The sequence below is a fragment of the Semicossyphus pulcher genome, unplaced genomic scaffold, assembly GCF_022749685.1.
Source record: "Semicossyphus pulcher isolate SPU_LCO1_2020_fin unplaced genomic scaffold, fSemPul1.0.p SCAF_16, whole genome shotgun sequence".
Taxonomy (NCBI): Eukaryota; Metazoa; Chordata; class Actinopteri; order Labriformes; family Labridae; genus Semicossyphus; species Semicossyphus pulcher.
The window spans coordinates 23084656-23108204 of record NW_027211670.1 but is presented as its reverse complement, the minus strand read 5'-3'; the positions used below and the strand labels follow the sequence as shown (position 1 = coordinate 23108204).

Sequence of the window (23549 nt, the reverse complement as noted above, 5' to 3'; positions counted from 1 at the left end):
CAGTGGGTTTGTGCGTGAACACTGGCGTCTTAATTTGGTGACACCAAGGCAGAAAGGTTTCGTCTGACCAACATTGTGATTGCATTTAGAAATTTCAACAGCAGCCTCGGCCATGGCCTCGCTCCGCTGCATTTCTTCTGGTTCAGATAAATGCGGCTGCATATCCAAGCCTGCCAAAACTCTTAAGGATGTATCCTCCGCACTCATATTTTGGGCTACACTTTTTCTGCTCGTAGCGTAGCTGTCGATACCTGGAAATACAAGGGAAGAGTAGAAATCCAAGCTGAAGCTACTTTAAAGGCCAGCAACTACAACAAATGACGACGCCGGGGGCCTGAAGAGCAACAGATTTAGCAGCTGTGCCCGAGAGACACGGAGACCTTTCACACTGTATACCTAACTCAGATAAATACCGGTAAGGTAAGGTACTAGGAATGCAATTTTCTTAACCGTTCATACATTACAGATTAATCATTTGTCATACAAAGCTTACAGTACGAGATTCTAAATACCCTCTTACATGTAAACGTCGGCAGAGACGTGACACAGATTGCACAGCACTCTCTTCAAGCCAACAGAGAACCATGTTGTACAGTCTGGCAGTGACGACTTTCTCTTCTGTCTTGCTTGTGGTCTCCTGCCAGACGAGTTTGTGTTCCCTCGGGCTGCTGGCAGCGATGCTCGTATATTGCTGCAATTGTTTCACACTATTCTCTCATCGTGTCTTTGGATCTTGAGGGTTGTTGGTGTTCCGTCTTCTCCCAAAGAAGATCAAGAGGGGCTTTGGCTGTTAGATCTTCTTTAGTGCTTATTTGGACTAAGGGGGGTGGTCCTGGGTTAAGTGCAGGAGGTGTGGGTGTGCAGGTGGCGATGAGAAGGATTAAAAAATTAAGTTCCACTAAGGAGCCCTGTTTCCCTGCGAACCCATTGGCGGGGGATCAAGCCAGTACAGATTGGTTATGAGCTCTTTCCCACAAACAAGCAGCATGAATACCCATGATGCAATGTGCTGCAGCAAAGAAGACAAGTGGAATCATGGCTGGCATGTTTTCTGAAATTACAGTTCCCTGAACACAACCTAGTTAAGAAGTTGATCAAAATCAACCATCAAAACTACCCCAAGTTCAAATATTGCATCTTCACAAGTTTGATCAAAGTATCTCCGAAGGCAACAGATGCGTCTAAACCTCTGTATGAAACGATGACACTTTGAACCCCAGAGCCAGAGCTCTGTACGACTTGCTGTGTTTAGCGTTGCATGGCTCGGTCCGCGTGATCAGAACACGCGTACCCCCGAAGGCAGAACAGCGAGGGAAGGATCTGATTTTTTTCCATCTGCCATCATTCATAGCCCTGACAGGCCAGTGAATGCCCCACACCCCCTCCCAGACTGTAGTTCAAAGCCTTACATTTGCCACCAGAGAGGGGGTGTATCGGTGAACTTGGGGCCCACTGCCAGAATTTACCCTCAAGATGTTTTCAGTTGAATGCCCTCTGAAGTGGGAAGACTTTTTCTGCTTCTGTTGTAGACTTCCTTGAACCTACTGTGGCTGTTTCATCTGGTGAGATCATATTATTGGGGCTTTCAGTTTGGCATTTTTAGACACTAAAAGGAAGCAGCCCAAATCCTACAAAACGTCCTCTCGCAGCTTCCATCACAGACTTTTGAAATGTAGACCTTTTAAGTTGCCACGCTGTGATGCCTTTGCTTCAGTTTCAAGAAACAGCACTGCATGTTGACTTGTACCAACTAATGATTGACTTCATACAAGGAGGAAGTAGTACGGCAAATACTCCAGTCTCTTGCATACTTGAATGACATCCTGTAACTCGGTTCAACAAGAGCTTGCGGTCGGATTGTTAGAGCGTCATAAACTGTTGCGAGGCAGGATTTACAGTCTCTTTGAAAATGTAAAGACGTGATGGGGATGTTGGGCTTGGAGGGCAGGCTTGGTTAGATAGGCATCAGACAGTAAGTCAAGGCGAGCATGAGACTCAGCCTTTGATGTGTCTTATCAAAGCCTCGTCCTCAGTCTTTCTGGGAACACCTCCAGGCTGATTCAGAGCTATAAGATAATTACATAATCCTGTTTAGAGGTGACTGGAGGTCAAATGAAAACTTGGAATGCGTTCTTTATAACATAACTATATAGCACCAGACGCCTAAGATTACTTTGTTTCCGTCATCCATCCATCCATCCTTCAATCCAACAGCCCATCCATCATCCATCCTTCAATCATCCATCCACCCATCCATCCATTCATTCATCCATCCATCAATCCAACAGTCCATCCATCCATCATCCATAAAAAAGTCCATCCATCCATGCATCCATCCATCATCCATAAAAAAGTCCATCCATCCATGCATCCATCCATCATCCATCCATCCAACAGTCCATCCATCATCCATCCTTCACTCCACCGATCCATCCATTCCTCCATTCCTCCATCCATCCATCAGTATCTATCCATCCAACCATCCATCCAAGCCAATCCTGCACTGTTGATCGACCTCTTACTGACGCTGAATGTCTGATGTAGTTTTGCATCTGTAGAATCTCTAATTGCTCGACTCGTTCGTTTGTTATTCAGATGGGTCAAGGACAAACTGTGTGTGTTTAAACGCTGCTGTATCAACGTTCACAGAGAGCAACAGTACATTGTCTCGCAAATTTTCTAAGTAAAAAAAACGGGTCATTGTTCCCTTTTCTACAAACATCTTATTGGACTTTATATCTACAGTTCAGTGCCTACAATTCAACATTGCCAATACTTCTTCGTGCTGAATCTTCAGTCATACAAACTTGTGTTTTTACTCTATAGCAGATTTTATTGTTGATGGATCTGATATAGCTGCCTATCTGCCTCAGGTGTCTTTATTAGGTCACTTTATGGGTCCCTTAAATCAATGTTCGAAAAAACAACACTTGGAAGCAATCCATCCTGAGAGTTGTTGATCACATGCTATGGAACATTATCTAACATTGCACCAGTATAGGCTTTGATACACTACATACGATATCTATCCAGTCAGTGCAAATATAGCAGCAGCATGTGATTTCATACCAGGCTGACGCTCTGAAATCCAACTTGACATAGGACACTGATCAGTATAGAACACTCACACGAGACAACTCGATATTCGCTTCAACTCAACAAGGCTAATCACAGGTGTTGGAGATAGCTCAGGGTCTTCATATGAAATATTTAGGTAAAAGTGAACTCTTGTAATTTAGTATTGGACATCCATTCATTTGGCAGACTTACACAAGACCTATTAATAAAACCACGCTCATAAATTGAAGCAGCAGAGGCATGGCTCAGCTTTTAAAAAAACAGGTTCTTACATTTCCCATGATGCAACATGGTAGCATTTTCATTTGATGGCCTTTACCTTCAAACTTCCTGCCCCCAGCTATCAACGCACACTTCCTGCTACATATTGAAAGTCTTACGCCTACCTAAAGCATGACATCATAGGGATGTCATCGAGTTGTTGGTACCCACAGAAGACAAATGTTTGAATGGCTTGAATTAAAAACACTCATTTACCCAATCAGCAGCTGTTGCCGGGCAGAATAGTATGCCAGTCTCTCCCTAGCAATTCAGTGCTCATACTAATTTGAGGATTCATATTGGTGTTCGATAACCCAGCGCTGGTAGATCAGATTCCAGCCTTGAAAACCAACACGGCACCGGGCCGGACAAACTCCCTCACGCTCACGCTTCTCTCTCCCCTCGTTTCCCAACACTCAAATTATACTATTAGTTAGTCTCGTCTCCAGCAGGAGGGCATCATATGACCGCTTCTTCATTCAGGCTCCTTATTGTCTGCCCAGTTTCCACTCGCAGCCAGCTACCTCTCTCCTTGTGCCCTGTCTTTTTTACCCAGGCTGGTCGGCAAGAGAAGAGCCCTCCAGCTAATTAGAGACTTGCCAATGGAATTTCACTTTGACAAAGGAAGCTATTCATGTCGGCAGGATGGTGAGAAGGAGGCACTGGCAGCAGCGATAGCATTGCTCGGAAGAGTTAGCAAAATGAAGAGACTTAACTTTAAAGCTCGTCGTCATCTAGAGACACTCGAGCTCTAAACTCTCACCACTCCTCCCCGACGTGACTCTCTCTTCCCTTCTGTTTTGCCTTCTATCATCTTCTGCGGCTCTGCAGAGTGGGAGGGTTAGATCTGACTTGGCCCCTGTCACAGACTGTCAGCGCAGAGGCTAAATAGTCGACCTCCTTTCGTAACATGTTGTCTTCAGTGAGTTGATTCGGTGTCTCTGTGACATTTCTGACCCATATTCCTTTGATGCACTTTTCATTTCAGACTGCCATACACTGCACAGACACAATCCAGCGTGGAAAGCACTGAGTTTGGCATTTCAGCGTCATCTTGGTGTTTTGGAAGTATAACATGATACCTAACCTACCACCATTGATAAATGAATACCTCATGCTTTCTGAGGTAATAAATTACCTGAAAAGTAAGGTCATTTTCTCATCTACTTTCATGTAACCTGACTTCTCTTTGGAACCAGTGGAGTCGCCCCCTTCTGGCCGTTAGAAAGAATGCAGCTTAAAGGCACGTCTGCATTGGCTGTACTTTGAAACCCAGAGGCATCGTCCACCTCTGGCACACGGCCGACGGTCTGACAGGATCTGCATTCACTGAATGACCTTCAGCTTATCTGCTTGTAAAATAAGTCCCGTTCAGAGGCTCTTGGACTTCCTCCATCAAATCTTCCATCCCACCTAACCCTCCATCATCCCCCCCCCCTTTGCAGCATTTCAAGGAAAATTGATTCTTTATGTTCGGGCGGAGGGGGAATTCCCCTCATGTGGCATGTGAAATGCAAAACCCACCCGTGGCTTTTTCATCCCCCTTTCCACACATACGGTCGAGTGCTCGCGAGGCGTGAGCGATATGGGTAATATTCTGTCACGGGGGTTGAAAGTTTCAATCATAGCATCAAAATGTGCAGGGATGTGGCGCAGCAAAAAAAGAGTCTGGAGCTTTGACCGCATCTCGCCGTGGAGAAGACTCATTCGGTAAATATACATAAGTGGATCTGGAGATATGATCATGTTACATTGAGATGAGCTGGATTTGGAAAATCAAGTGAAAAAAATACCTTGAAGAATCAATCAATGTCCAAAGCTTTCAACTATATCCTGTGGTTTTTTAAATCATATGAATGATCCTTTTATCAAATTGAGAAACTGTTGGAATATAAAATAACTCGACTTGCCTTTTCTTTGTTTTGAACTTTAGTGAATTAAAATCTGACTAATTGAGATCCGGTTGCTTCCTTTTCAATAGTTTTCAGCCTCACCGCACGGTCTTTTCAAAGTTAGCTCCGTGGGAAGCTTAGAAAACTGTATAAAGTCGACCTCATGATAAAAACCAAATTGATAAAAGGACAAAGTAACCCAACAGAATATTTATGTTTTGGAACATCTATTCAAAGGAATACATAAAAAATCTCCAGTTATCTTCTTTTTCCAACTGCTTTTTAGTCAGCTAAAGCTAATAATCGGACTGTTAAGTTTAGACAAAGAAGTGTTTACAGTATTAATAAAATAACCATACATGAAGGTCTGTTTTTAGCTACACAAGAAAATTAAATATATTTAATACCTGAGTAGTTGAGGAATGCCATAAATCCCAGATTAGAAGAAAGGTATCTTGCTAGTTGATTTGCAAACGCGCCTACTAGAACCAGAAGCTGCCATCATCATCGATTTATATCCTCTCACAGTCACACTCTACTTCTCTTCTACTCTAAGTTCTATCGCGCCCACACTGAAACTGTAAACGTAACACACATAAACAATCTGACCCCACAAATGGTTTCACAACACATAGAAAGTCGCACACGTGCACACGTGCACATGCATTGCTTCCAGCGCTTCCTGTCCGATGGGACCCTGAAGACATTAACAGCTTCCTCTTTCCGTTCCTGCGTCGAAGCACTTTGGAGTCGAGGCGCTGTTCTTCACTTCAACTTTCTCACTTTCACAGGTTTTCTCACAGTTTCTGGATATCGTCTCTCGTTCCGCCTCTTTCCCCTCTCATCATCTGTTTCTTTTTTGGTCTCGCTCCCACTTTGTGGCAAGGAGCTGTCTGTTGTGGCCAAAACTGCTCATGTGGAATGTTTATTGAGACACAAACTGTAATGAATTGCAGCCGAGATAAATTGCCTATAAATAAATTGCCATTAAGATGGCTATAAATCACACACAGTTCCTCATTACCGTGTTATTTCCTGATGTGAAGTTGCAGTTTTTGTTCCTCAGATAACAAACAAGGCTTGGCCTGTAAAACCACCTTCAGCTTTTCATTGTGCTCCTCATAGCAGCGGACGGACCTGATCTTAAGTTGAAAGGTGTATTGATGCAGAACTACATGTGTCGACATTTCTGCCCCTGAGTTGATTATCGTTGCCCTGAATCTCTGCTCGTTTGCATAAAGCTGAACTCTGCTGAATTCTCTCCTGTTGCCAAGTCGCTGAGGTCTCGCTGCCATCACTCGGCTCTTTGTCAGTTTGTTTCTCCAAACCGCAAACCGTTGAAATGGATATTTGTTTTGTCGCCTGTTGGCACCGCTAGTGTGAGCAAACGATTAGATGACACGCAATTAGAGGCAGCTCAAACATTACATAACCCACATGAAATTGAAAAATCGTTTTTTGGCTCTGCTAACAAATATTAGAAATGTACAGCTCCGGAAAAATTAAGAGACCCTGAAGCCCGTTGAAAACCTCCTGAAAGTGATCAAGAGGAAGATGGATGGTCACGAGCCATCGAGCAAAGTTGAGCTGCTCCAAGGGCGGCCTAACGTCACCCAGCAGCGCTGTGACAGACTGCTGGAGAGCATGCAGAGATGCAGGAGAGCTGTGATTACAAACCAAGTACTGATCTGTGAACTCTTCCTGAGTTAAAACATTCTGTTGTTTAAACATGAACTTGTTTTCTTTGCATCATCTGAGCTCTAAAAAACATCGGCCAGTCATTATTTTCTGCAGATAAAAGACCTAAAAAGATTTTATTTTGAAGAAGGTGAAATGTTGTTTAAAATAAAAGTTAATTTAACAGAAACAAAACTTTTAATAGAAGAACGAGAGAAGAACTTTTTATCTGCAGTGGTAATTCCTTTGTGAACGATGCGGGCAAAAAGACGGTGCTGATGTTTTAAGAAATGTTTTGACATTTTGGTGAATATGCAGATTTGCTTTCTTTCCAACGGTTAGATAAGAAGATAGATACATACATTACATGTATCTCTGGTTTGTCCATGAAATATTTTTATTCAGGATCCCCATTAGTTATTACCGCATTAACAACTGTTCTTCCTGGGGGCCATACAAGTAGCTATAAGGCTAAAGCCAACAAGTCGTTAGCCTAGCTACGCTAAAGACTGGCAACAGGATATGTCTAGCCGGCCTCTGTCCAGGGAAATCTTGTTTGTGTGTAAACATTGTGTTAAGAGTGTTTGTGAATTCACAGTATGTGTATATGAAAACATCAAAAAGTTTAAAAAATATATAGCTTGAGGGGGGGCTTAATGGATCGATTAAACTTTTTTTTTTTTTTAAATCAAAACTACGTCAAGTCTGTGACTTCCTCTAACACCAAACATTGTCATTTATTTCAGGACAGGTATGTCTGAAGGAAATGTGAAATAACTCGCTAATACGACTTTTTTCTTTTTGTTTCCCGCAGCCTTTAGCCTTAATGCTAAGCTAGGCTAACCATGCCATGAATGTAGCTCATATTTAAGTATTTTCTGTCATTTCTCTCTGAGGAGGAAATCAAATAACCATTCCTAGAACAACATGGACATTTGACAATTCTCAGCTGGTGTTAGCTTAGCACAAGACTGCCGTGCTAGCATGTTATACGAGGTGATTGGCTGGTAAACATCAAAGTCATAGAGTCTTTAGGATACATGATTGATGTCTGTCAAGGTCTCTGGCTTCAATGCTGACATTACCACCAGGACTGGCCGCTGTAGGAGGATGTTTCTGCACCCATTATAGCATGACTGTGACCCAGGCCCATAGATAAATGTTTGGCTTTCATGTCCGTCTGTGAGGTAAACAGGCCGAGGCTTCTGAGGCCAGGGTTACATTTTTTCCCAGGAGGAGGGGGTAGAGGAGAAAGGAGCGAGGGGAGAAATATATGGAGATGTGGAGGAAGAGGGAAACAGAAAGGGAAGAGGCGGGGAAACTGGAGCATTTAAGGAGAGGAAACAAATACAAGGACTTCAAACTAAAGAAGAAAGTGAGAGGGAAGGGAAGATGAAGGGGAAGAAGTCAGCAGAGGAGAGAAAGTCAAGAGAAAAGGAGAGCATGAAAAGTAAGCGTGAGGAATGAGGACAGAGGGGAAAGGGGGATTTCAGGGACGGAGGAGGGAGGGGCGTTCTCGCTGGCTTTTGTACTGTACGGCCTTGTTTGTTTTCTATATGCTATATCCCTCCCTTCCTCCTCCCTCCACCCCCTCCGCCTCCTTTCTCAGCTGCTCACCCACCCTAACAATCCGCTTTTTATTTCTTCCAGGGCGGAGACAAGGCGGACCACACAACGCAGGAGGCCCGGGGAAATCATTAACGGCACACAGACACATGCAACATGACTGGTAGGTTATGTTCCAGCCCTCCCCGTATGTATATAGCTCATGTATGTTTATACTGTGAGGGTAAACACCACAGACGCAGCGAGCCGCTCGTCTGGAGTCATTGCTGTTCGTGTAATGATTCATTATCTCTGCCTCTTCTTCTTCCTCTAATTGTGCACAGTCATGTGTCACATATAAAGCTCATAATCTCTCTGTAGCTCCGCCTCTAACTCTCACAGTCCTGTAGCTTACAACCAGGAAGCCTCCCTGACTCCCACTGATGAGTTTCTTCAGGTATTATGAGGATGTAATTTCCGCCGGATACGTGGGCGACGTGTTCCCTTCACTTTCCTTAATCCTGTCTTGAAAAATGTAAGGTTTCCGCTCCCTAAACCCCCTAAAACAGGGTCATCCAGAGTCCAGCTGTTGCAACTTAGAGGAAGCGCCAGTTCATGAAACACTCTCATCTAGGTCACCTTGAGTCATTCGCAGCATCCACTCCCTGCAAGATTTAGCTTTTAAGGCAGTGGGCAGATTTCTTTTTTGCCCTGTTTGTTGCCTGTCAGGCTCGATACAGGTTCATATTAAGAGGCTAATTTAACAGCTTTATTAGCGAGCTGACAGAAGAGAGATATCAAGGGATCAGAGGAGAGAGAGAGACGATGCCATGATCAATACTTAATAATAAAATTGTATATAATGACAGTGACACTGTGAAAGGGGTTGTTATCTGAAGCTGAGGCCCCCCTTTAGCTTCACAGAGCTTCATATTGAGTTTTAGCTTATTGTTTAGCTTTCCAGACTCATATAGTAACATTTTCAGACAGATGAGGCTTAAAAAACCCACTGCAGTCTACCTGCCGAGCGGCGGTCAACAGACAGACAGAGTAAGCTGGTGCACATCGTTGAGCATTTAGCAACCCAGATTTTTACCTCCAAAACTGGTGGAGACCAAAAACAGAGCAAGAAGAAAAGTCAGTTTTGGACTTGACTCTTCTTGCACAGTAACTTTTGGATGCAGTGATGTACTCAAGGGAGGGTCAGGTGGGCAATTGCTCCCCTTGGTGCCCCCGTGGGAGGGCTGACAATATATATCATTAAAACAAAATGTCTATCGTATGTGTTTTTCTAGAACGTCTCTTTCGTGATGTCACAAAACCAGCGCCTGAACTGCTTTACTGCAGTTTTTATGTCACTTTACGATCTACAGGTGCACGTGGGAGTGCACCTGTAGCGAACCATAGAGGGAGGCGCTGTTTATTAACATGGACAGGAAATGACTTTAAGGAAATGTATTTAATTAACTCATTATTATCCAAAAAATAGGCTTTAACGTGGTTATTTCATATAGACTAATATTTTTTAAAGTACCAGAACACGAGATATTGTGATGAGGATTTTGGCCATATCGCTCAGCCCGACCCTCTGTGTATCCTTCCAGTGACTAAATGATAGATGCTGCAAAATGAGTTGGCTTTCACACACTCCTACGTGTGAGACAATCAGCCCTCATGGTGCTTCTAAAACTAAAAATGCCCACGTTGTTGTTTCGCATTGCAACTTTCTGCGCGCTGGTGCCCCGTGGCACACGGCGGGTGCCCCTTTTGTTTGCCCCTGCCCCTCACACAGCCTGAGTACGGCTCTGGTTGGATGTGTATTAAAATGAGCGAACAAGTTGATCATATCAACTCACAGTGACACTCTGCTGACGGAAAAACTAGAGCAAGCTCGGCTGTATATTTTGTATATCACACCAGTTAACATCAATCAAAGCTAAGCCAGCAGAGAAACGTGTTCCTGATCCAAACTGCAGCTTCAGACTTTCTTTCCTCTTCATGTTGTGGTCTGTGGTCGAAGGTTTATTCAGCCTTTATTCAGTCTTGATGTGGTTCCTTGACATGACGCTGCTGCCTCACACCTACATTTGTACAATTTTAAAGGTCTTTACTGAAAAAAAAACTGGTCATAAGTAAGAGGCTTTTCCCAGGGGAAATCTGCAACACAGGAAATTAAAATAAGCATGTGATGGCCGGGGTCAGAGAGCACCATATGCTGATCTTGGATTCAAAGAATTAGACTTTTGTTTAACTTCCGTTGTCTGAGACTCTGCTCAAAGCATCCTTGGCAATCGAGCTCTGAACGGGGCTTCCATCAGTCCCGTTACCTCTCCTCTCTGCACAGCTGGGGAGAACAGGGAAGCACGTAATTGTGGATTAATCCTGCTTTAAGTCCCTGCAGCATTAGGGATGCAGCGGAGGGAGATAATGCACAGCAGAGTGAGACGGAGTTACCCTCTCACTTGTTTGGACAGATGTTTGGATGCTTTAATGGTAGAGATCTCATGCTGGACCAAAGGGGACACTGGTGTCAGTCAAAGGATCAAGTGCCACTTCAGGGAACCGGACACAGGTAACACGGAAGTAATCGCTGCTGTGACCACAACAGATTATAATCCCGGGCTTAAAGCACATGATCTGTGTGTCTCGCCATAATTCAATGTATAAATAGTCTTGGGTCTGAGAATGAGCCGTCTGTCGGTGAGGGGAAGAGGTTGTAAAGATGTTAGCATTGCTGTTTCAGATGTTTGCCGTTGATGTAAATGGTTATGATGCTGTTGTAAACGTGACATGCATGGTTGTTGACCCCTGACCTATTTTAGTAAAGAAGGTCAGTGACCTAAATTGCCTTGCCTTGAGTGAACGTTTGCTGTTGCATAATCATTTGGTATTCACCGTATCCCCTTTAACGCAGCCTGTTTCTCTGTTCCGCCTCGCTGTTTAGTATAAAAGGTACACACCTGGAAGGGAGGGGCATTACTTTGCGAAGGTAATGGAGCGGATATGTGGGGGGCAGGGGTGTTATGTTTGCAGGCTGTTTCGTGTGAGCAACCCACCAGCAGTTCGTATCTTACAAGAAGAAGTTAAATTGTTTTGGCTATCTGGGGAGCGTAATGCAAAGCCCCCTGGGTAAACAGACCGGGCGAAAGGCTTATAATGTTACAGCGGCAACGTACATCCGAGAGATAATACAGCACAGGCAAGGATCAAGACGCGCTTCAGATGAGAAAGGAAGAGGCTGGGGTGGTGCAGGCAAAGCATTGCCAGCAGCAGCAGCAGCAGCAGCAGCAGCGGTGGTGTGTGTGCAGCGCTGGTATCAGTGAGAAGGAAGTTACATTTAAAGGGACCGCCTTGATGTGAGAAGCGGCTATGATTGGTGTATCACTGATGAGAAACAATGATTCAGTCTGCAGGCCGACAGCTGATCACAGCTGGGGCGTTTGACTTCCGTGTCCTGCATGAACGCACAACTTAATTTACTGTCTGGAAAGCAATGAAGTTTATGATCAGTCAAACTCGACACAGACGCTGTTGTACTGTGCTGATTTGGCGGCTACCAAGTTTTGTCCCCATACTGGGATCCTTCAACAACACAACATTACAGGTGTACTTAAAACATTTTTTAATGAATCAAAGTTTTACAGTTCAGGACGGCTGAGGCAATTTGCCTTTTCTCTGTTGTTTTCACACAAGTTGAAAATGAGCTTTGGCCACCAGAAACTGGTTTTGGTGGCTGCTCCAAGGAGCTTTCTGACAGCAGGAACTTTCCCCAGGAACTTCTGAGGAACCATGTGCATTTTGATAGCAGGAACCAGAGTCCAAATTTAGTTCAGGGGTATTTGATGTACGCCCCTGAAAAGTCCCTGCTCGGGGGGTTTTACTGTCCAAAGGTCCAGGAACGTTCAGGGCGGGGCCTGCAGCGCTGATCGTTTTTGATTGGAGCGTTTTATTTTAATGTTAGAAAGACTGCAGCCGCACAAATGATGATAGTTGCCCGTTCGTCGCGTTTTATGGCGTCATCTTCGTTTATTGCTTCTCCACACGTCATTAGCCTAAATTGCATAATCTTCCCGGCACTTTAGGCCGCTGTGGAAACGCAGACAACAATGAACAACGGGAACCATTTAGTTCTTTGAGAATTCCTGGAACTAAAAGTTCCTTTTGGTCGAAAAGCACCCGAGAGCCGCCGGTTGTTTGTGAGGGAAGCAGCTTCCTGTCACTGTAGCTCCCACAGTGTAACTGTGAGTGGACTTAGAGAGTGTCAAAGCAGCTGTCACATTAAACTTTAGGACTGACAATGATCACTTGATCTGGACGTTTCCAGTTACAAATCCTGAGTCCAAAATACACAAAGTAAGTATGTGTTTATAAGCTGAAGAATATCAAGCTACTGGCGGAGAACATGCTATACTGTCCTGTACTGTAATCCTGTACAGAGAGCGTCTTCAGTGTCAGCTGTCACAGTGAGGAGCCTCAGTGATTCATGGTGCTTGTAAAAGCTGTGAAACGTGCCCCCGTCACTGACTCCAGCTCTGACCTTTGGAGGCATATTCAAGGCGAGCTCTTCTGTCAGCGATGTCCCCACTGGACGGTGTCTCTTGGCTCTTTGGTTTCTACACTGAAGAACACAACATGTCATGAATGGGGGAAGAACCTGCTAGAGGCCGGGGTGTGTTTAGCCCCAGGAAGTGAGCTTTTCTGAGCCTTGATGGGGGCGGTGCAGACTTTCGCCTCACACTTTCGGGTTCAGGGGTCGATGTGTATGTAAGGAGTATTATATGCAGCCGTGCATTCATGTGAATGGCTGTTTTCGCTTGTGTGTGTCTTTAAGTAGGAGTCGGGCGGGGTGTTAGGCGGGGGCACAGGCCGGCGGGGAGGTGGGATCAGTCTCCCATCACTGGGCTAGCGGCTAGCATTCTTAACACCTCATAAATCTCACCTGGTGCTACAGGAGCGCTGCTGACATAGCTGCTGCGGTGGACCCTCTCTCTCACACACACATGCATGCATGCACACCTCATACACAAGTGTAACATGTGTGTAGCATTCTTAGTGGGCGCATGTTGTATGCAGCCGTGTGTATTATGTTTTATTGTGCACACGCAGTAAAGTAAGTCGGTCTGAGAGTCGGTCTTGTCAGCAGCAGCAGTGAAATTGGAAAAAGTAAAGTGATGTACAATCTGTCTGCATCGCATTTCAGCCGGCGTCGACTCGTCGGACGTACGTAAGGAAAGAAGTAAAGTTAATCTCAAACAGTTTTAGACGCACTGAATCCAACCGCTTGAATTAATTCTGCAGCACAGTGCTCCGAGTACGACTAATCCCTGTTCTGATTTGTTCGGATCCTCATCACAATCCTCTGACTTTTTCTTCAGTGCTCACAGACTCAGTTCATTCTGTTACTTAGGTGTCAATCACTGTCCGAACTCGATGCTCTACACAAACTGTAGCCTTTTTTTTTTCAGGCTGTTCTTGTGACTCTGTGGAGGTTGCTAAGTACGGAAGCCAAGAAGGGCCAGTGAGAAGAAATACAATTATTGGAGTCTTATATTTTTTTATCCGTGCAAAAAGTAGAGAAATCAAAGTTTTGCCAGGTTGGAAAATTGTTTTCATGTTTTGTGACCTGTGAAATAAGCAAATTAAATATTCTTAGCAGTTCAAATGTTTTGCAGTGTGCTCTCTTCTTCCAAACACTCACCTGCAAAAAACAAATTCAAATTCAGCCGTTAAAAACGTTTATTTTTCACCTGTTTGCAAAGATGGAAAAAAGGAAACAAGCGTAATGGTCCAAGAAAAACGTAAACCCTCTCTGTTGCTAATTCATGAACACAGGAGGAAAAAGTAATTGACCGCTTCTTTCCTCTCTTGCCTTCATGGCTTCCATACTAAACAAACACCTGTCTCTCTCTCTGGCTGAGGAGCCCTGCGAGGCACAAAAACAACACATGTTCTGCTTTAAGTACAAAAATATTATCCTATCTAAGTGGGAAATTACACTTAATCTCTTCTGCATTTTCTTATTTTCCTATCAGTTAAAGAGCCGGATCTGCTTTTCGCTAATCGTGAGGGAAATTACCCGAATAATTCCTCCAAATGTGAAGCGAATCACTGCTGTAACTGCAGTCATAAGACAACAATTACTGGTGTGTGACATGAGGGCGCTTGTTAACCTTTGCTGTTGTTGAGAATGTGTGCACTCTGTGATCTGCTATAGGAAGGAATGCAGTATAGACCATATATTCCATAACGCTGTGTACTTCTCTATCTGCTGTCAGGTGGGTTAATGCACGTGTGCATATGTATCCTCCCTGTAGACTCCCCTGACCTCATGTGTTCTTTGTGTGTCAGTGTTTGTGATGATTACAGTGTTGTTACCTGAAGGCCTCAGATGACAGCGGGGGATTTGGCCGCGTAGGCGTCTGGGCATGTGCAGAGCAGTTTTTGGGAAAGAAAAAAAAACATACCTTCTCTCTAAAAATGGAAACGGCGTGCACCTGTTCTTTCTTTTAATCCGAGATAATTAATGATGACTGATGTGCCCACTCGGCACACACGCGAACACACACGCCGACTTGGCTTTACCGACCACTGGGCCAGGTTCAGGGGAAACTATGACAGGTAATTTCCATTCAAGGTAAATTATATCCACCTGAGGCATCCGTCCAATTACGCCGAAGCAGCTCTCCTCTCGCAGATGTTTATTCACTAAAAAAACACGACTTCCCTCGCCGTGCAGTCCCTTTCTTTCTGCACTCTTTCTCCGTCTGTTCTGAAGAAGTTACCGTTCTTTTCCTGGTGTGCGAAGTAATGTCACAGCGGGGTGAGTGTGGCGTCGGCTCACACTCTCTGTCCTCGTCACACTCACTCACCACACAAGTGTTGAGACGACGGCACACGGCGTTACTGCCACTGTGCTCTCTGTCCTCTTCTTCACATGACGCTGCAGAACACACACGTTCGCGGGAAGGCTGCAAAGCCAAAGACACCAACTTATCCGCTACACCCATGGTCCACATGATGAATATAACTTTATTTACTTAATATCATAAAAAGGCATCTGAGATTAAAGTTGGATTAAAGTTACTTTCTTTTGTTTTTTCTTTATAAATTACTAAACGGTTAAAATGAGTGCGGCTGTGGCTCAGTGGTAGAGTTGGTCTTCTTTCAATCGGAAGGTCGGTGGTTCGATCCCCGGCTCGCTCAGTCCACATGTCCTTGGGCAAGATGCTGAACCCCAAATTGCTCCCGGTGGCGTAGTCATCGGTGTGTGAATGTGATGACTGATTGACCGTTGGCCACCGTGGCAGCCTCTGTGCCATCAGTGTGTGAATGAGTGGATGTGACATGTAGTGTAAAAGTGCTTTGAGTGGTCTCAAGACTAGAAAAGCCTATAACAGTAGTTTAACAGTCCAAGGATGAGGTATATAACAAAAAATATTGATATCTGATACAGACTCAAATAGCTGTATCTGGTATCGTGAGCAGATCTATTCTTTGTTTACGTCTTCATGTCTGGCGGCCGTTGTCCTCAAAGGAAGAAGGACGCCTTTACTTAGGGAGCTTATGTTTCTGTTATTTATTCTAGCTAAGCCAACAAGTTCTACGGTTACCTGCAAGGTCTGAGAAGTCGTTACACTTTGTTTTAGGAAAGCAGCATTTAAAGAAAAATCCAGTGTTTAACCTTGTAAACATCTCCATGTGGTGTTCTTCATGTGCTACAAGACATATCAGGGACAACATGAGCAGTCATCTCCATGGCTGGGCCTGTCTGCTTTTAACCTGCAGTGTACCAAGGACAGTTTGAACAACACGCTTTCAGATCGGCAGGGTTTGTGATGTCACAAACCTAAGGAGCCAATCCCGTTAATGGACGGAGTGACGCTATGCAGATCATTTTGTGCAACCACTTCAGCAATGCATGAGCCAGCTGTAACCGTCATCGTAATTTTTGCGCTACTGACTACTATCGTTAACGTTACTACTGCTAATTATTACATTCCATAGTGGGCGGGGCCTCTGCAGACTGAGGAATTCTTAAGGAGGAGATGTCTTAGGAGGATTTTTACAAAGTAATTAAACATATTTTGCAGAAAAAACTTTTTCTTTTGCCTGTAAAATCCCTTCAAAAGAAAAAAGAAAGTTTAAAAAAATCCAGCTTTTTAAAAGGGTGACAGTGAGTCCACATTAACCTGCGATGAGAGGTCAAATAGCTGCGCTTCTTTTTAAGGCGCCACAAGTGTTGCTTTTGAGTCACAAAGAAATGTGTCATTTAAAATAAACAACAAATACGATCATATATAAGAAGTCAAACTGATGCCTTGTGTGACTGAAGTCTTTGAAAACACATAAATGGCTTAAAAACAGATGTAAAGATTAATAGTCAGTTACAGACAGACTGACACTCACGCAGTCAGTGGGCGCACAGACCTGACAAACCCACATGGACGCTTTCAGGCAGGGGGGCTTGTCACTAACAGCAGCAGCAGCGCCGTGTGTACCATTCTGTGTTTGAACTGTCAGTGTTACAACCTCAAAGAGACGCACAGACACAAGCTGGGGATCCTGGCTTCATCATCCTGAAAATGCTCCTTCTGCTGTCTGTCAGGGCGTCGTCAGCTGAGCTAACTAGCTGCCTGCTGCCCCCCTGTCCTCAGCTCATTGATCACCGGCCCCCTCGCCGCTCAGGGCTGTTTGCTAGCAGCTCAGAGGGAACGGTTTCCTGGCAAACAGAGCGGAGCCGGGCAGGCGGAGAGTGCGTTCTGTGTGGCCGGCCTGCAAGCTCACAGCTATCATTTTTTTCCCCCCCCGACTCTGACAGACGTTAGCTTAACGAGAGATGGAATACATTAGCACAGAAAGTACACAGTGGCGACCCTGCAGCTGACCACCGCACTTCACTGCTGCCGCCGATGTTTCTGAGTGCATGTGGTTATTTGCAGCTGTCATACACAAGTGAGGCCCTATTTTATGGTGGTTGGAGAGCAGACTCATTCATTTCTGCTGTGGCGTTTTGATTTGTGTTTGTGGATGTCAGCTCCCCCAGCCTCGCCCCCGTTTCAGATGCTTTCTCGGGGTATTTTTGCCTTCTATTCCCAGAGCTGGTCAGCATTAATGAGCTGTTATGTTAGCCACTAACAGTGGTGCTTTGGCCGCATCGCTCCTCTCTCTGGCATCATGTCAATATATATATAAATGTAAGCAGGCTCAAGGTCCCTCATTTAATGTGCTGCTCCCTGAGCATGAACTGTACTGATGCACCGTCTGCAAAAAGACATCTGAGCATGAGCAGCATCCAGCAGGACTTCAGCAGTATAACCTGTGAGAGGCATCTGTTTATGTAGCATTCACGGATAAGGCTGCGTTATTAGATATTTTTTATTTACAACAAATCCCAAGAAAAGATCTGAACCAACAATCCAATCCCCTCTCTCAATACTTTCTCCAACCTGTGCGGCGCTGAGCCCATTGTCCTACTGAAGACACACAACTCAATCAAACTGGTCAAAATATTTAGAGTTTAATGTAGTTTATATTTTTTTAACTTCTAATTTACTAGTTTGTAGCTAAATCACTCCAACAACTTTAAATCGTGCTTTTGTTTGGGACTATTTTCAGCTGCGGATGAATCCACATTTGTTGCTGTAGTGAGTCTTTGTGGCAGCAGGACTGTTTGTGGGATTTACTCAAAATAAACTACAGTGTGTGTGTGTGTGTGTGTGTGTGTGTGCGTGTGTGTGTGTGTGTGTGTGTGTGTGTTTGTGGTAATGAATGAATATGTAACCCAGTGCAACAGTGTGAATCACTGACATGTTTTCAGACAACAAGGGAGCTCCATGGTGCAGAGGCACAGACAATACGTGTTGGGAAGATTAATTATTTGCTGTTTTGGGATTTGTTGACAAATTAATTGCCAACTATTCTGATAATTAATTGCCTCCTTTGTGTAATTATTCAAGAAAGAAAAACTGTTTCCAGCGTCTAAAAAGTGAAGTCTTTCCTCCTCTTTGGCGGTAAACTGAATTTATTTGGTTTGTGGACAAATTAAAGTTATAATCTCGAAGATTTTCATGTAAATAAATGTCTGTTAAGTCTCTATCTGTCACCGAATGAGGTAACACAATGGTGATTGAGCCTATGGCCCACTGATGAAAGCCTTTATATTTGCAGTATTACAGACTGTGTGTCTGTGGCGACTGTCGCAGAATAAATCTCAAGCGTCGCCCAGTTAGTGACGCGTTTTCCATCAGCCAGCAGTGGTTGGTCTGCCAGAGAGGGTAGGCGGAGCTAAGCGGCTGCTTTTCCGCTCTCTGCAAGTGTTGCGAGTAAACAGTAATCTACTTTGGCTGAACAAACAAAGAAAAGATGGATGACTACAGATACAACTTCAACAAGAAGTGAAAATCCAAAGAAAAAGAAACAAACTCGACGCTCAGATGAAGCAAACAGTCTGAAAAGGAAAGCGACCGTCAGCCAGGAAAATCAAGAGTTACAACCGGAGCCAACCGTGGACGTCACACATGCAGCACTGTCTGGATATCTGAGAAGTGTGCTTCGCATTTACCGTTTATCACCACAGGTGGCGCCAAAGAGAATGAAACTGAGATCTTTGAGATTCTTTAAGACATTTGAGGACGTCGTCTTGGGTTTTTTTAACCATTTCTGGACATTTTCTTGACTAAAAAACTAGGAAATAATCAACAGATCTGCAAATAATCATGGCTGAATCCCAATATAAATTACCCAGAGTGCATAGAGTTGTTCTTGCATTGCACATCAACATGTCTAAAGAGCATGCACACCAGTGTCTGTCTCTGTTTGCCAGAATCATGGCTGATAATTAACGATGCAGTAATTATTGTTTGTTCTGCTACTTCATGCTAAATCCCTCTGAGTTCAGAGGCTCGGCCCGTCCTCAGAGAGAGTCCACTCTGTGAGCGCGATCACATCAGATAATGAACTGGAACAAATAAGCCTCCATCCCTCTCTCTCTCTCTCTCTCTACCCCCTGCTGTGGGAGTGTCAAGTGCAATGACTCTTCCTCATCCTTCCCCTGCTTATCTGCTGGCTCGTCTCGCTCCCCCTCACTTGTGCACCATCATCTCACATCACACACTGAAGCATACCGATGCTGCACAGCGGGAGCGTCTGCTTGGGAGGGGCGGACCCAGAGAAGTGACTGTGTTTATATCGTGTGTGTGTATTTTTGCAGCTTTCTAAATGTGCGAGTGTTTTTAGAATATGCATGTGTGTGTTTCTTCTGAAATTTACAATCCCCAAGGACTCGAGAATGACAGAATGTAAATATTCACACGCTGTATTTTATCCCAAAGCCGCTTCTGCATCGTCATGAGCAAACATTGTGCGTCTAAAAACATACATTCGGTTTAAGGGCATAAAGAAATCCTTGTTACGCTGCCAAATCATCCTGCAGCTCGTTCTCCTTCTATTAGAGCAAAGATGTTTTCAGACGTTTATTTTTCCCCTCGCATTCAAAGTCTTTCACCTGGCTCCGGCCACCTCTGATGACATCACGGGGCGGGTCTCTGCTGATCAAACGGCCACTCATGAACGCAAACGGCAGCCTGGTCATCGTCCCATCAATCAGCTCATAAACGTCATCAGGAGGATGCAGGACGTGGCAGATGAAGCATGTTGAGAGGACTTTCATCCGGCGCAGTGGGAGGTAGACCCTCCCTCCTGCTCTGGGCCGGTTATATAAGTTAGAGCCTGGTTTTCTTTAACTAGCAGTTGGGGCCTCTTTTGGTTTGCAGGCCTGCGTCTGGTCAGCTCCCACATGACGAGTTTATCCAAGTGTGAACTCGGATTCAACGAGAAATTTGACATGACTGTCTGCACAGTAATCGTGCACACACGCCTGAGTGTTTGGTTTTCTGTCTGTTACACCGATATATATATATATATAACTCCATTCGTGAGCTGGTTCAGGCTAATAGTGAAGGGATTAATACTCTAATATGATGGATCTTGTATTCATCAGTGTTATGGCGATAGAGAGAGAACAAAGTGGGACACTGGCCTCTGTCTAGACTTAAACCAGAGACATCCCTCGACAACTGTGCTCTTTTTATTCTTTATTTTTGGCCCTTCTCGTGGAGTGGATCCTCTGACGGAGAGAGCCAGCATGAAGTAACCACGGTGTCTAATCTTCATCAGTGTTATTCATCACAGTTTAAAGATTCATTTTATTGTTTCCCGCCTCCGAGGCATCGACTGCTGTTTAAATTGCTGTGAGCTTCTTGTTCGGAGCGCAAATTAAAAAAAGGAAATCATAGTCAGAGACTGATTAGTGAGCTGCAATATCCAGCAGTGAGGGAAACAGCACACACACACACACACACACACGTGCATTCACACAACCACACACTGCATAAACCAAATACCCTCATACCTAATGATCTGGATTATTAGAGCCCACCCACAGCATGAGCCTGGTCCACTGTCTATCTGTTTGATCAGCTAATTACCACCATTATGCACACACACACACACACACACACACACACTGAACACACATTACCCCAGAGACTGGTTTAATGCAGCGAGCCGCTGGGCTCTGACTCCCCTCCGCTCCCCCTCCTTTCTTCTCCTCACCCTCTGTCTCTCCTCTTTTCTTTACTCCTGGCCTCACGGCGGCCTTGGCAGCTTCTGAGTTATTGAAAATAAAACAGGGTCTGGAAACTTGGAGAAAAAAGGCTGGATAAGTGGCCCTGAGACTTGTTAAATTTATATCATTCTGTAACATGGCAGTGCATAGGGTGCAGGCACAGGGGCTACGCTGCAGTGTGTGTCTCAGGATGGGGGTGGACAGTGAAATCTAACGGCTTTAAAGGCAGACATCCCTCTCAGTTACTACTTCTCTACTAATAGTATGTGTATCTGCAGAGACTCAGATTTATTTTCATGTCTTTTCCAGCTTTAGGCCGCCGCAGAACAATCAGAAAATAACTCGCTAACACTGCTCCCTCTCCTCGTTCACTGTCTAACTCGCTGAACCGTTGATGCTCTTCCTCTCAGTCGTTGAGCTCTGATCTTTGAAAGTTCCTTCTCAGAACGCAGCCTTGAAGTGGCTCTCATTCTGCTTTGAATCAGTCATTCAGCTCTACAGTTTATATGCTTTGACCTCAATCCAGTTAATAGCTGTGATATCATTTTGTTAGCATGCTAGCTCGTAACTGGCGTTCAGGATGATCTGTGAGCTGGTCCACCACTCTCTGTCCGAACAGAAATATCTTAACAACAGACGGACAGATTACTATGAGATCTTACATAGACGTTCATGTTACTGAGGGGATGAACCTTTAAAGCAGTGGTTCCCAACCTGGGGTCCGGGCCCCACTTAGGGGGGCGCCAAAGATCGCTGGGGGTGTGCGAGGCTTTGTCTGCACTGACATTTTCAAGATTAGATTTGCACATGTTAAATAAAATCATTAAAAAAGCACATACCTGGTGCTTACATTCTTATAACAACACCCAGCATGCATTGCGCCCCTCTGAAAGGAGCGGCCCAGCGAGAGACGCTGGAGTGAAATACTACATTTTTCTCTTCAGGCAACGGCTCAGAGCGGGACAGAATCTGAAATATCGTCTAAAAATTCTTCAGGTCTGCAGTCTACATTTCAAACCTGACGATTCTGAACGAGACATGACATCGGAGGCAGCGTCCTAGATTGAGGAAGTGTAGTTCAGTGAGCTCCCTGGCTCCCTGGCTCCCGGCAAACTGGCCCTTTAAGAGTTTTATAACCACATGATCGTCCCTCAAGTGATATACCTTCAATTGAGTGCAGACATTGACGATCACCAGAGGATGTATCCTCTTGTGCCAGCAGGACATTTCTGCATTTCAGTGAAATATCTCAACAACTACTGGATGGATTTCTTTGAAACTTGGTTCAAACACTCGTGTCCCCAACATGAAGTTTTCATTATCCCTGACCCTTTCATTGCCACCATGACCAACTCAACATATGACTTTTAACAGCATGACAACCTGTGAGCCTCAGCTGTACCTCGTGTTTACTGCTAATTTGCAAGTGTTTGCATGCCAACGTGCTAAACGAGGACTTTAGACATGTTAACTTTCTTCTCATTGTGAGCACTTTAGCATGCTGATGCTGCTGTAACAGGCCTCACAGAGCAGCTAGCATGACTATAAAATTTAACGCTAAATGTCTACATTTGTGGAAAGAAAATAAATCGTAAAGTTCTTGCGAGATCTCTTGAATTTGAGGTCAACAGATTTATTTTCCAAAACTGTGCTTCACCCTCTGCCTCCTCTGTCGCTCCCTCTCTGTGTCATCTATCCTGCCTCCTCATCCATCCATCTTTTTTAACTACCATCTCTTGTGTATCTCCTCTTTTCATTTATCTTTTCACGTGTTCCCGTCACATCTGCCCCCCTCTCTCTCCTTCATTTCTCCTTTCCCGCGCTGCAGAAAGACTGAGGCACGTTTCCTCTCTGTTAATTACCATAATCGATGATGGCCCTGCTGCTCTGTTAGCCATACTGCTGCGCCACAGCCCGTATGCTTCCCCCCTGACTCAGGGGAAACGCATTACCACCTCCTGGAGCCGAGCCTGCTCGGAAAGATTAAGGTCATTACCTGGCAGCCGGGCCGCGGGCTCCGCTCTGTGCATTATATCCTTAAACTTTAACCTATCTCAGGTAACTGTAACACGCACAGAAAAGAAACAAGCTGAGCCATTAGCAGCTTCTCTGCTTATTGTGTTTCCATAGGGAGTCAGAATGCTGCAGCAAACGCTCCCAGAGCCAAGACATACCTTCGTATAACCTCTTTCTCTTTACTTTATATAAAGTTCATGTGTTTGTCTTGGACTTTTCTCCAAGGTTTAAGTTGTTTGGTGCTTAAGATTAGACGTTCATTAGGGCAGAGCTGGAATGCCCCCCCTATGTGAGGCATTCGCTGCTGCAGCCTCGTGTTTACTCATCATATAAAAGTGCAGTTTTACATTTCCTGTATTTAATTTCAGCCCGTATAAAAGACAGCTGAGCAGAACGAACTGGATCGCGTATCCAAACCGCACTGTTGGCTTTCTAATTTTAGCAGATCTTTGGAA

General features: G+C 44.6%; 1 protein-coding gene across 1 annotated transcript in view; it reads left to right on the top strand.

The window, feature by feature from the left end:
• LOC138593428 (thyroid hormone receptor alpha-B) overlaps window positions 1–23549 on the top strand; it is a 152945-nt gene that overhangs the window by 32439 nt on the left and 96957 nt on the right. The window contains exon 2 of the mRNA XM_069664430.1: window positions 8559–8637. The gene's annotated coding sequence lies outside the window, so the exon portion shown is untranslated. The remainder of the gene's footprint in view (window positions 1–8558; window positions 8638–23549) is intronic.